This window comes from Neoarius graeffei, chromosome 1 (assembly GCF_027579695.1).
Source record: "Neoarius graeffei isolate fNeoGra1 chromosome 1, fNeoGra1.pri, whole genome shotgun sequence".
In the NCBI taxonomy this organism is placed as follows: Eukaryota; Metazoa; Chordata; class Actinopteri; order Siluriformes; family Ariidae; genus Neoarius; species Neoarius graeffei.
Genome location: NC_083569.1, coordinates 19,879,534 through 19,894,019, shown reverse-complemented (window position 1 = coordinate 19,894,019; position 14,486 = coordinate 19,879,534). Strand labels below are relative to the sequence as shown.

Genomic DNA, 14,486 nt, shown 5'->3' with positions numbered 1-14,486 from the left:
CTAGAGGAGATGAGATGAGATGAAGTCTCCCCCTCAGGGAATCGAACCCCGGTCTTCCGTGTGACAGGCGGAGATACTGTCCACTATTCTAACAAGGATGATGTAATAGCGCTCATTTATCAATAAAAAATGCGGTATGGAAAGCACTTACTGCGGGGGTCAACAGCGTTCCTGTCAATAATCAAACTCCAGCTGATGTTTTCATATTTAATTTATAGGCCAACATCCGTGATATTGGACAGATCACACAGCACTCAACTGTTCCTTTTCAAAATTCAACACCCCCACACCCGCTTATCTATCTTTCTTTCAAAAATGCTCGTTGGTCAGACATTTCTCTGTCTGTGTGCAATGGCTAATGGAGCGCAGGTGGCCAAGCGAACGGTCCCTGGTTCGAGCCTCGGCTCGACGGGGATCTGGGGCGGGAGATCTGAAAGGAACGAGTATTATTCCCTACCTTTTTCACCAAGTCAATTTGAGGCGTTGGTCTACCCTGCTCTTTAATTTTAATTTTTTCCTCAAAAGGAAGACTGGCAAATGGCTTCGCCAAAATTAAATCAGCAATGCTTGGCATCCGTGCGCAGCTTTCTTGCTAGCTGACTAGCCCCCTCAAGTTCAAGTTCAGTCACTCAAATAAACAAAATTTCTGGAACTAAGATAGCAAACTTGACAACACTATATTTACACTTTATTTACAATGAAAATATATACAAACTAAAAAAGCTGGTAGAAACCGTATGTAATGAATGAAATCAAAATGTAAGCTGATCTCTTACAATACACCACAGCACTTGCAAATCCGCATGGGACTGAACTGAAATTCACCGCTGCCTGTCTATATTTGAAACGAGCTGTCAATCAAAGAAAATATCCGGCCGCTTTCACCAATCACCAGTCTCCTCGCGGAAAGCTTTGCCATGTCCCTCCCACTGTGAGGCTGGGAGTCCGTGGGGCGGGCGTTTTCGCAGTATTTGTCCAATAATCGTCTTGCATTTTGAGATTGAAAAGCGCATCGCTCCCAAATGCCACTGAAGTCCACTGAGGCTGGGAGTCCGTGAGACTCCGTGGGCGGGCGTTTTTGCAGTATTTGTCCAATAATCGTCTTGCATTTTGAGATTGAAAAGCGCATAGCTCCCAAATGCCATTGAAGTCCACTGAGGTTGGGCTGCATCGCGCTGTCACGAGGGGGAACCCCCCCCCATGCACACATTAAAGTTATAACGGAATGATTTTGCACTGTAGTTGGGTTGAGCACATATATTTCTATGATTCTGGATCTGAAATAGCAATGTTATAAGGTCGGCTATAACATAAGCCTAGCGCAATTCATCCTACACGATGTTCGTCATTTTTAGAGGAGGCTGAGCCTCCCTCGTTGTCTTAGAGCAATCGCCCGTGGTTTTAGGAAAAGTTTTTTTTCCCTTATTTAACACACTCTTTAAATGAAGTTGATAAATGGTTTTTTTAGAGTAGAGAATAAAAATAGGAATTTGGTTCTTTTATTCTATATGCTCATGTGGTATTATACTAGATTTAGGAATGGTTACCCTGGCTTTATTTAGCAGCGCTGCCCATAGACGGTTGTACATCCAGTGAATCAACAAGGCTAGGCCGTAGACTCGTTCACGTCCAACCTGAGGATTTTGCCTCCCTGAAGCGCATGCGTTTTGAAACAAAGTGCACCGAAGCATCTCCTGATAATTTGTCCACGCTGTCCCGAGGCCCAGTGGGCAGTCGTGGCCACCTGGTTAAAGCGATGTCCTCGACGTCCACTCGACGTCTCCCACACTGCTTTGAGTATGCTGCTGATGCCATCTGAAATTTGGTTTGTTGAAAGGCAGCCGGAGCCTTGTTCTGTGGCGGCTCTTACCCGAGCTTGTCTGGCAAAAGACGGAGCGGTTCCAAATCCAGGAATCTGTCCGAAATGGAAAGGGCTTCTCTCCCGGACAGGTCGAGTCAAAGCACTGTCGTAAAAAGTGTGCAGAGGTTGCTTGTAAAAGCACTGCCCAGAGTATTGCAATAGTTGGCGAAGCGCATGGCCCACGCGTGAGGTCGACATGAGACCTCGGCATGTTCCACGCCGGATTCTGAGCAGGTGTGCTGTGTCAGAGTGGCCGAGTAGTCTAAGGTGCTGTGTTTAGGTTGCAGTCTCCTCTGTGGGTTTGAATCCCACTTCTGACATTTCTTGCAGTGGTTTGCTGATGGGGCTTGTGCTTGGTGCAAGCAGCCTGGGAGTTGGCCATTGTAGGCTTCAGCTGGTGTGGCTTTGCGAAAATAAGCGGTCGGAGTCTCTTGTTTTTTTTTTTTGTCGCTCACGAATTTGGGCACCTCCTGTAGTCATGGCGGCGGACTTGAAATCCATTGGGGTTTCCCCGCACAGGTTCGAACCCTGCTGTCGACGTGCAGCGTGAAACTTGAGGCGCATCAAGTGCTACCCGTGTCGGTCTGGCTGGCGGTGGATCGGTTTCGCCAGAGCCCCTGTGCTCTCGGTGTGAAACAGGATGGCGGTCTTCTTTTGATCACCGCACATAGGTATTTGAGCAGTGACCCAAGTGCATTGCCAACTCACGTGGTCAGCACAAGATCTGCGTGTGGTCAACGATGTGTCTCGCTTTGGTGTGTGCCCGAGCGGACTAAGGAGCAGTGTTCGGCTAGCGGTATCCAACGGAGGTGCATTCTTCAATCTCCGTCCTGATGTCTGTTACGTCCTGTTTACTGATGTTCGGGATGGTGTGCTGATACCATGCCGAAATGCAGTTTTGCATCTTAAGGTGCTGAAACGGATGCCTTGATGTTTCCCTACGTAATTTAGCATGCTTACGAGTAAGTTTGAGATTCTGTTTGCCATACGATGGGTGAATACTGGTCATTGCAGTCCATTCTAGGGTTTCATTTTACAACCCTGGTTTTATTTAGCAGCCCTGCCCATAGACGGTTGTACATCCAGTGAATCAACGAGGCTAGGCCGTAGACTCGTTCACGTCCAACCTGAGGATTTCGCCTCCCTGAAGCGCATGCGTTTTGAAACAAAGTGCACTGAAGCATCTCCTGATCATTTGTCCACGCTGTCCCGAGGCCCCGTGTGCAGTCGTGGCCACCTGGTTAAAGCGATGTCCTCGACGTCCGCTCGACGTCTCCCACGCTGCTTTGAGTGTGCTGCCGACGCCATCTGAAAATGGGTTTGTTGAAAGGCAGCCGGAGCCTTGTTCTGTGGCGGCTTTTACCCGAGCTTGTCCGGCAAAAGAGGGAGCGGTTCCAAGTCCAGGTATCTGTCCTGAATGGAAAGGGCTTCTCTCCCGGACAGGTCGAGTCAAAGTACTGTCGTAAAACGTTTGCCGGAAAGTCCGTGTTTTCTGCAAACTTGTAAAAGCACTGCCCAGAGTATTGCAATAGTGAGCCAAGCGCATGGCCCACGTGTGAGAGCAGCATGAGACCTCAGCATGTTCCACGCCGGATTCAGGCTAGGTGTGGTGAGTCAGGGTGGCCGAGTGGTCTAAGGTGCTGCATTCAAGTTGCAGCCTCTTCTGGAGGTGTGTGTTTGAATCCCACTTCTGACACTTGCTGCAGCTGGTTGTTGATGGGCCTTGTGGCCTGTGCTTGGTGTGAAAACGGAGGCTTTGGCTGGTGTGCCTTTGCAAAAGAAAAAAAAAAAAAGTGCTCAAAGAAGGTTTTTTGTCGCACTTGAATTTCAGAGCCTCCAGTATCTAGCCGCTTTATCCTGTTCTACAGGGTCACAGGCAAGCTGGAGCCTATCCCAGCTGACTACAGGCAAAAGGCTGGGTACACCCTGGACAAGTCACCAGGTCATCACATAGACACAAACAACCATTCACACCTACGGTCAGTTTAGAGTCACCACTTAACCTAACCTGTATACCTTTAGGGGAAACCCACACAGACACAGGGAGAACATGCTAACTCCACACAGAAAGGCCCTCACCGGCCATGGGGCTCGAACCCAGACCTTCTTGCTGTGAGACAACAGTGCTAACCACTACACCACTGTGCTACCCAACAGCTGAATCCTTTTGAAAAAAGACATTGTCTTGGGGGCATGTGTGGGGGGGGTCCATGCAAAAAGCTCAATATTTCTAATATTTGACCACCAAAAATGTTACCTATCTATCTATCTATCTATCTATCAAAAAAGGTTCGTTGGTCAGACATTTCCCTGCCTGTTTGCAATGGATAATAAAGCTGTAAAGGTGTAAGAGATTGGCCAAGGCCAAATTACCCTATACCAGCTTTCTGGACCTCCAATACAGTTTCACTAACCTGATCCAGTGTTAAAGGTAGCTTAGGTTTCTCTTCATTAACATATAAAGCTTTTGTGGTTTTTTAAAGATTGCTGGAGAGAGGCATATTAGTAAGTTCAACTGTGTTTTTTTTTTTTTTTTTTTGTAGGTTCTGCTCTGGCTGAGTTGTATGTTTTTTGGCGATCAAATATTAGAAATATCAAGTTTCTTACAAAGAATCTCCTCCAACCATTTGGTGCACCCCTGAGATAATATCTCTCTTCAGAAGGATTCAGCTGTGTTTACCTTTCTGGATTTTAATATTTGGAAGTGGTACATTTAAAGCTGTTAACTGCAGCTAGTTATTGCTTCTCTGCCTTTTGGCTAAGATCAAGTGTAGTATCTGTTCTTATCAGTTTAATATCTGATATATTTTTTAAATGAGAACGTTATATTAAACAGATTTTTAGAACATAGAGTTTGAATAGGAGCTTGCTCTTTCTGCTCCATGCATCAACCTGGTATTACAGTACCTCCAGGAATAGTGCTGCTCTTGGAAAAAAAAAAAAAAAAATCCTATGTCACTTTCATGTTTGATGTGTTTTCTGAATGATGATGATTACAGCTGTATCCTTTTGAAAAGAGACATCATTTTAGGCATGCATGGGAAAGAATTACTGCAGGCTAATGGTCCAGCTGCTTGTTGAGCATGGAGAAAACCAGGAAATGGGGAAAAGTTTTGGAGCTATACCAAAAGCTTGATATTTCTCATCTTTGACCACCAAAAATGTTCAGCTCCCCCAGAGCAAAGCCTGTAAAAATAAGTTGATCTCATTAACATTCCTCTCCACAGAAATCTTTAGTAAAAGGTAAAATATTTATGTGTCAGTGGAGAGAAACCTGAGCTACACTTAACACTGGATCAGGCTAGTGGCACTGTATAGAGTATTTTCACGTGACATCATCAAACCGAAAGTCGGCCATATAAGAGGCATTGGGCACATGAACAGCAAAGCAAGCTTTGTGAATTTTTTGATAAACAAACCAAATAATGGTGAATTACTGCACAGTTTTGGGTTGCCACAATTGCTCAGATCTTGAGAAACATTTGCACTTCTACCGATTACCTTAAATAATCAAAAATCAGGGGGAGGAAACCAGAAAATTGTCAGAGGAGCGTCATCATCTCTGGCTTGCCAAACTAAACCAGGATCTGACCTACAAAAATCCGCACAACATAAGAGTGTGTTCAGTTCACTTTGTATCAGGTATGAGGTTTTTTTTTTTAAGTTTTAATCAATGTCTTAAAATTAAGCATGACACCATATTTCTACTGTGTAGCCGTGATGGTGCTTCTGTATGTTCTCTTGAGAGTAAGCTAAAGTTAAAAATCACAATCAGCCATCTGCTGTCAGCTGAGGTAGGCCCACAGGGGATGTGATTCATGATCTACAGTATATCACTGTACATGTAATGTACACAGTACACACCTTTGCTTTCACCAGACATTTGTCACCAAATTTCCGTGCTTTTCATTCCCTGACTCAGTCACAGCACATCTGGTTATAAGCTTCTAGTCCCTTGAAACACTTCAGATCCTCAGCAGTGTATGGACTTGGCAAAAAATAAATTAAATAGTTGATGATGTCTGGGTATATTACAGCGGGCAGCAATGCATTGTCTTTACTCAGTTCCTCTCCCATTTCATATGGTTCCAGGCTGTTGATTAACTGCAGTTTCCCCAGATAGTAGGCTCTTACACTGGGCTCTAGGCCTTCTACCGGTACATGCTTTCTAGCACCTTCTGTCTTCTTATTGCAAGTTTCTTTAACCGATACCATTACAAAAGATGTGATTTTTTTTTTCCTGGATGAAATGCAAGCACTGTTTACGGAAATCAAAACCACCAACATGGCACACATCCAGAACTTTTGTGTTTTGGTGATGTTGGTGAAAACACTATTGGAGGTCCAGAAAGCTGGTATAGGGTCAGATGGCCTGGGCCAATCTCTTGTACCTTTACAGCTTTCTTAGCCATTGCAAACAGGCAGAGAAATAAATAAGCCAACAAGTAAATAAAAAGAAAAAAGATAGGTGATGTGTGATCTCTCTCATGAAAAAGTTAAAGAATTACTACAGACTCGCAGTCCAGTTGTTTGTTAAGCAGGAAGAAAACCAGGAAATGGGGGAAGAATCAGACCAGATCAAGCAAAAAAATATATACATCTCCCTTTTAAACAAAGCAACTATTTCTAGAACTACTATAATGTTATATAGACACATAGAATAAAAGAAACAAACCCCAATTCTAGCTGTATACTTTTAAACATGCATTTATTACTCTTATTTCAGGAACATAAACATTAAATTGATTTTCTGGAAAAAAAAAAAAAAAGCAGCTTGTCTTTTTTTTTTTAGTTTTTAAACAAGGGCACCATTCCTGGAAATACTGCAATACCAGGTTGATGCATGGAGCAGAAAGAGCAAGCCCTTATTTCAGCTCCTTGTTCTAAAAATCTGTTTAATATAACATTCTCATTTAGAGAACATATCAGATATTAAACTGATAAGAACAGATACTACACTTGATCTTAGCCAAAAGGCCGAAAAGCGATATCTTACTGTAGTGAACAGCTTTAAATAAACCACTTCCAAATATTAAACTCCAGAAAGGTAAACACAGCTAGACTCCGCCCCCAACAGCTGGATCCTTTTGAAGAGAGACATCGGCTTGGGGGGTCACAATATTCTGCTCCGTTGTGTTCCACCAAAAGAGATCCATCATCTCTCCAAAGCCCAGACTTTTAAAATGTGAAGTTTAGAACTGTAGCAATTCATTAATAATAATAATAATAATAATAATAAATTCATTTGATTAATTGCAAATCTTGCATGTGATGATTAACTCATTCTACCAATTTACAAATGTGTTTTATTGACTGTCGGGAGGTTGTATGTTCGTTTCCCTCATAAACGGAAGTAAAACCCATCCGGAGCCTTAAACAATTTCTTTTTCTTCCACTGCTGTAAGGAATATTGAAAAAGAATTATCTATCAAATTGCCCAGATTTTCAGCAGATGTTCCTGGATCCGGGATTTGTTCCACGCAGGGGCGGTCCTGGGGGCGGTCCGACCGGGCAGCCGCCCGGGGCGCCATCGCGGGGGGGCGGCACGAGCGCGGGCGCGGAAAAAAAAAAAAAAAAAAACGGTCCCCCCCAAAAAAAGAGCTCGTGCAGGAGATCAGGAACTTTCCTGACTTGCCGTCAGCAACTGTGACCCCCCCTTGAGCTGATCACATTCATGCACGAGAAGGAGCTATCAGAGATCTACCCCAATTTCTGGACTGGACTCAGAATTGCTGCCACTCTGCCTGTCACTGTGGCTCAGGCAGAGAGGAGCTTCTCGAAGCTAAAACTGATCAAAACTTACCTAAGGTCAACAATGTCACAGAAACGGTTCAGTGGCCTTGCTGTGATCAGCATAAACCACGCCTTAGGGCAGGGGTGTCCAAGTGATCCATAAAGGGCCGTGTGGCTGCAGGTTTTCATTCCAGCCATGCAGCAGCACCCTGATTTGGCTTATTCAATCAACTGACACACCCACCCTTTAATCAAGGGTGGGTGTGGCTGCAAGTATTTGACTGTGTGAAGACAGTTCAGTTGATTGAATGAGCCAAGTCAGGTGTGCTGCTGCATGGCTGGAATGAAAACCTGCAGCCACATGGCCCTTTATGGATCAGTTTGGACACCCCTGCCTTAGGGGAACAAATCTCATATGAAGACATTGTGGAAGAATTTGCATCCAGAAAAGCCAACTTATAGGTTGTGCTCTCACTTTTGCATCCTGAATATAATTGCCACTTAAATGTATATAGACTGTTTTCCTCTTACTTCTTTTGCACGTCTTATTCATGACAAATTATAATGGTTTGCCATTTTTGCCACTTTAAAGAGTGTTAACTTCTTCATTTGTTACTTCATGTTATTTCTTCTTATGTGTACAGTAATATGTATAGGATTTACCTCTTCTCTGTCGTTAGTTCATTTATTTATGATACATGATTGCGTTTTACCATTTTTGCCACTTTTAATGTATAGTATTTTTAGATCTTTTGTCACTTCATGTTATTCTGTAATTGTGATTGTTTAACTGTTTAGCTTCTTTTGTTATTTATATGGTGCGACTTTAATGGAGGTTTAAGTCTTCTTGTTAATAATAATGGTGAATGGTACTCTATGATAATTCATTGTGCACTCTGTTGGTAAAACTGACTGACTTGTGCAATATTTTGACCATCAGGTGGTGCTGTAGTGCAGTTGTGCTTTCTTAAATAGCTGTGGATAGCTGTAATGCGAAGTCATTGAGTCTTTTTGTTTATTGTTTATCTTTTATTGTTTATCTTTGTATTTTTTATTGCACTAGTCATTAAAACTGGAAATTTGTTCTTGAAAATAGCTGTTGTGAGTTTGTGTATGGGGTCGTGTGTGTTCTGGATGAAGTTAGTGTTTTCTTAGGTGGTGGGTGGGAGGTGGTTGTCGGGTTGGGCCGGGGGGCGCCAGCAGGGGGTTTGCCCGGGGAGTAAATCACTCTAGGATCGCCACTGCACACTGGGATTCAAGACACACGTTCTACAAACACACTCAGGTAGAGGTGCTCAGATGTTTTCTCCACAATCAGATATAATCACTTTCTGTTTGTGTTTACCAGCTTTACTTCCCTGAGACTACAGAGGAAATACTGAAAGAGCCATTTCTCTCAAGCTTTAACCATCTTTAAAATCTAATGCTTCTAAAATAAATCAATGTTGTACTAAATACAGCTGATGAAGAAAGAAAATTCACATGTTAATTGGGTTATTGAGCCCAATTTTAAGCGTACATATCCCCTGAGATTAGGGGAATAAAATGGTTCATCTACAATATTGAGGAAATGTGTATTTTGAGCTCGGACAGTAATTCTGGCTGCAATATGAATGAGATATTAATATCAACATGTTTGTTCTAATACATTATTGTAGACACTTAACATAATGCAAGATTTACAATAATCAGAGTCCAATGATTTCAGTTTACTTTTCCACTGTGTGCATTATTGTGGTATAACAGCGCGGTCTGTTGTGTGTTATTCTTTACCTCATGCTTATGGTTTTGGAATGGGATGTTCAACAAACTCATCAGACTGGTCAGGTCTCCTATATTACAGTGTCATATATAATCACATACAGACCCAGTCTACCATAGAAACAATATAAGCAGCCGTTCGCAGATGAAAATAAATTTCTAGAGATACAGTAACAAATAGTGTTAGTTTAAAGTTTAGAGGCATCTATGATCTAATAATGATGCTCTCAATGTTATAAAATTTAACTTTGCTTTAGGATGTAGCACAAGCGAATATTTTTGCCTTGAGCCCCAGGAAAAAGTTGTCAGTAATTATTTTGGTTTTCAGTCCATTCATCTCATTATCTCTAGCCACTTTATCCTGTTCTACAGGGTCGCAGGCAAGCTGTAGCCTATCCCAGCTGACTACGGGCGAAAGGCGGGGTACACCCTGGACAAGTCACCAGGTCATCACAGGGCTGACACATAGACAACCATTCACACCTACAGTCAATTTAGAGTCACTAGTTAACCTAACCTGCATGTCTTTGGACTGTGGGGGAAACCAGAGCACCCGGAGGAAACACAGACACAACATGCAAATTCCGCACAGAAAGGCCCTCGCCGGCCATAGGGCTCGAACCCGGACCTTCTTGCTGTGAGGCAACAGCGCTAACCACTACACCACCGTGCCACCCGTTTTCAGTCCAGTGATCAGAATATTTTTAAAGAAATATTGCTGCTGGCTCATCCAAGTTTAATACTTCATTGAAACGTGCTTTGAGTTGTTTATTTGTATGTTGGTCACATTTGGCTTGTGTTTCTAAACTTATACTTTTGTAATGTCAGGGTTCAAAGCTCACACAGCTGCAGTCACGTGAATATACCTTTTGATATTACTTAGCATCATGTCAGATAATAGAAAATGTGATATTGGAGCTCAAAAAAGGTACTTTAAAAAGTGAACTTCTTTAAGGGTAAAGTCATTTGAAGTAGCTTGTTTATGCCTTTTTTTCAGCCACGTTGCTGCCTGTTAACAATCCATAGTGTCTGTTCTGTGAAACACATAGAGGTCTGATGCAAAGTTGGGTGACACTGTGTCTCTTTTACTGGGGAAAGTTAATTTCTTCTGGTCGATAGTGCACGAACAACATGCCAAACTATTATAAAACTACATATTTTGAATATGATATCAAAGGAGATCCAACTTTGCCCATTTATTCCAGACCCCAGCATTTGTAAAACATTTTCTCTCTCTGAGGAAATGTGTCACTGAAATATTAGGGACCACAGCTAACGTGGTTAAAAATAAATTGCTAAATGTTTGACATAAGGAATCACCTTCTTGTCTGTCCCCTCCTGCCTGAACCTTGCACCAAGGAAGATCTGGAAGCTCTGACCCCCAGCGGAAGGGCGTGTGCGGAGTACTGGAGCAGGAGAGTGTAGCAGACTGCGGTGGTGACCCGAGAAGAAGAAGACCTGATTTCTCCAGTGTCTTCCTGCATAGGAGCCACTCTAACCTTTTATTGCCAACGTTATTCGCTGAATTTTGAGGAGGAATGAATTAGGTAGTATTATTAGAACAAGTTCATTTGCTCCAAAATGAGTTGTAACAACAAAAATCACCTTTAACCACTTAACCTCACGTTTGTAATGAAAATGTAATGGATTTTTTAATAATTATAATTAATTGTAATTGATACTGATAGAGAAATAGAAAATGATCATTTTAATGTAAAGGGCTGGATATTTGCAATTATATGATAAATTGTTTCCTGATCTCATCTCAATGTGAAATGTTCAGGGCTAGGTGTCCCGAAAGCCTCTAAAGGCTAAGAGTATATTTAGCTGCCTCTTAAGATCCATCGTTAAACTAACATGGTTTTCCCGAACAATGTCATAATCAAAGTAGTAGTTTAGTTTGCTTTTAATTTACGATGGACCTGGACCACTCTTTCACAACAAAGAACATCTTCTCGCATCCAAAAACACAGAATTCGCATGCGCTTCTGAAGAGCTCTCACAATCAATGGGCGTAAAGTGGCGTTAAATCTGCTGCCAGTGTTACATTTTTCTTGTACATTGCAAGTAATTTGAGTTAATTATTAAAGAAATAAATATACACAAAACATTATGAATATATTTCAGTAAGCTATGGAATTACATATGATATAATGTTACTTTGATATCGCCACAATTTAATCACATTAAACTCAATTAGGCAAGTGATTATCTAATTTAGTGGCATAAACGAGACAAATTTCTGCACCTGTAACATTGTGTGTGTATATATATACTGTATATAGGAGAACATTGCCAACTTGGCATAACAGTTGAAATAATCACGACTGCATGACTGGGTAATGATGAAATGAGTGGGCACAGGGAAAACATTTATATAATTATTTAGCTTATTATTAATTTAATTGGGCGGCGCGGTGGTTAGCGCTGTCACCTTACAGCAAGAAAGTCCGGGTTCAAGCCCCGTGGCCGACGAGGGCCTTTCTGTGTGGAGTTTGCATGTTCTCCCCGTGCCCGCGTGGGTTTCCTCCGGGTGCTCCGGTTTCCCCCACAGTCCAAAGACATGCAGGTTAGGTTAACTGGTGACTCTAAATTGACCGTAGGTGTGAATGTGAGTGTGAATGGTTGTCTGTGTCTATGTGTCAGCCCTGTGATGACCTGGCGACTTGTACAGGGTGTACCCCGCCTTTCACCCGTAGTCAGTCAGCTGGGATAGGCTCCAGCTTGCCTGCGACCCTGTAGAACAGGTTAAAGCAGCTAGAGATAATGAGATTAATTTAATTTAAAAAAACACGCTTGGAATAAATATGTTATTGTCCAAAAATGTAAAATAGTTAAAATTATTAATTACCACACTATATATGCAATGCTTAATGATGATACAATATTAACATATTTTAACACTTCAAACCTGCTCTTTAGCCCTAAAGTGCAACGTTATCGAGAAACCTACCCCTGCATGGTCAACAATGTTGCTCCATAACAACTTGTACCATATTATTCACTTTCCCAAGATTATACTACATCTCTTAGCACAGACGCTTCTGAATGTTCTAAATTGTTGGTGATATTTCTCCAAAAAAGTCATACAATATTGTGCCTTTTCTGTAGAATATATGACAATTCTTCATATGTTTTTGTACATAGACATGAATGAAAATTGATGGGAATAAATCATGGGGTAAAGTGGGAAACAAAGTAGTCTACAATGAATTGAATTTAAAACAGGATGCAGCAGTAACACCTGACACACTCCATCTTTATTTTTATTTTCTGTTTCTTCAGCTGCATCTGTTACCACAAATGTTGTTTGTATCTGTGGTTAACTGATAACAAGTTGGTAAAGGAAGTATCTTTGATCCAAACCATTTAACTTCGTATGTACTGTTTTTAGGTTTTTGTACAGCCTCTCATTGACTCTGTATTACTGTGCTGCTGCTTGAAGAGCGCAGTGATAGAGTGCAGAATCTGAGATCTGGAGATCTTTAATAGTAAGTTTAGTCGAGTCTGAGGATGTTTCTGAATTGAATCGAGGGCCAGAAGGGTTGTAGTCAGCAGAACTTGCTGACTTTGCACCTTTAAGCAGTAAAAACTGTGGTGCGCTGTTAGGATATTGCTTGTACCAGAAAAGCCAAATGTTATTGCTGCTTGACTGATATGAACATTTCAGAGTAACAGTGTCTGTTTCTTTCCCCACAATGTTGGTATCTTTGTCCATCGGCCCAATGTTATCTGCAAAACTGCCTGTTTGCAAAGAAGAATATAAAGAAATAGATCTGTGAAATATTTCTGTAAACAAAATACTGACTTACAAAATTAAGAAATTAATAGATTAATACACACACGAGTATTAGTTAATACAGTGAATGAGCTGATGAAGGTTAATTACCTGTTGCTACAGTGAGAATCAGTGGGATGTATCTCACTGTGTACAGTAAGTTGTATAGTTGAGCCATTTCTGAGCACAGCTCTGTGAGGATTCTGTATAATAGTGCTGTATGTGCTGAAGCTGAAGTTGAAACAAGGTTTACACATGAGGGAACATGTGTCTCTAGACGGCCACACCCAGGAAGTGCAGCTGTTGTAGCAGAACTTTGCACAGATCATCACTTCACAGCATCAGTGACAGTGAACTGAGTCACCAGTACAACACAGAACAAGTCCTGCTGCTGATCAACCCAAAGCATCTGATTTTTTTTTTCATAGCAATTGCAGTTCATGATGATTTTATCCATGAAATTAATGCATGATCATGATTTTGCTCTTAAAAAGCATTATAAAAAACAGCACACATCCATAACTGAATATCTCCACCTACATACCGGTACAGTACTGTGCAAAGGTCTTGGGCACCCTATTTTTTTCATACAAACTTTGTTAGATTTCTATTTTATGACTTATATCAAGTCAGTACAAAGACATGTTAGAGTTCCAAATGTTCGTTTTCCAGCACAAAATTAAATATTACAGTAAAAAGAAAAGTTTGTGTCTGAGCAGATGTTACATAAGAGACCACTTTTTAGATTAAAAAAGTAAACATAATGAAGGCTGCTGGGTTTTGCTGCAAAATGAAGAAGTGAGTGTGACAGTCAAAGTGTCCAGAAGAACTGTGGCTGGTTCTGTAAGATGCTCAGTAAAACCTACAGCTCATTTCCTTATAAAACTGCACTCACTGGATCTGAGACTACTATTTTCTTTTTAAGCAAAGAGTAGTCTCACACCAAATATTGACTTTGTTTCATTTATTATGGCTTACTGCTCTTTATTGTATCTATTTAATGTTGAAACATTTAATTTCATTATTTTTAAGCCATTTTTGGTCTACAGCATTTCTTTACATGGGCCTAAGACTTTTGCACAGGACTGTACATTCCTTCACCTTTAGTAAGTGGATCTGGAGACTTGCCTGAAAACACTGGGTAAGAGGCAGGACTTATCTTGATTTTATTTCAACATTTTTTGAAACTTCACAAAAGAAGACTTTTTTTGTAGCAACTTCAGACACAAGCACCTCTGTCATCTCATCTCATCTCATCTCATCTCATCTCATTATCTCTAGCCGCTTTATCCTGTTCTAAAGGGTCACAGGCAAGCTGGAGCCTATCCCAGCTGACTACGGGCGAAAGGCGGG

General features: G+C 41.5%; 3 non-coding genes across 3 annotated transcripts; 1 reads left to right on the top strand and 2 right to left on the bottom strand.

Annotated features, from left to right (window-relative positions):
• The first annotated feature begins 4,599 nt into the window (after positions 1 to 4,599).
• LOC132897155 (U2 spliceosomal RNA) lies at positions 4,600 to 4,790 on the top strand. Its single transcript, XR_009656255.1, has one exon. It is a non-coding gene; the product is annotated as a U2 spliceosomal RNA (small nuclear RNA).
• A 238-nt stretch (positions 4,791 to 5,028) lies between these two features.
• Positions 5,029 to 5,142, bottom strand: LOC132896307 (U5 spliceosomal RNA). Its single transcript, XR_009655995.1, has one exon. It is a non-coding gene; the product is annotated as a U5 spliceosomal RNA (small nuclear RNA).
• A 1,517-nt stretch (positions 5,143 to 6,659) lies between these two features.
• On the bottom strand, positions 6,660 to 6,850 carry LOC132897032 (U2 spliceosomal RNA). Its single transcript, XR_009656224.1, has one exon. It is a non-coding gene; the product is annotated as a U2 spliceosomal RNA (small nuclear RNA).
• Positions 6,851 to 14,486: the final 7,636 nt, after the last annotated feature.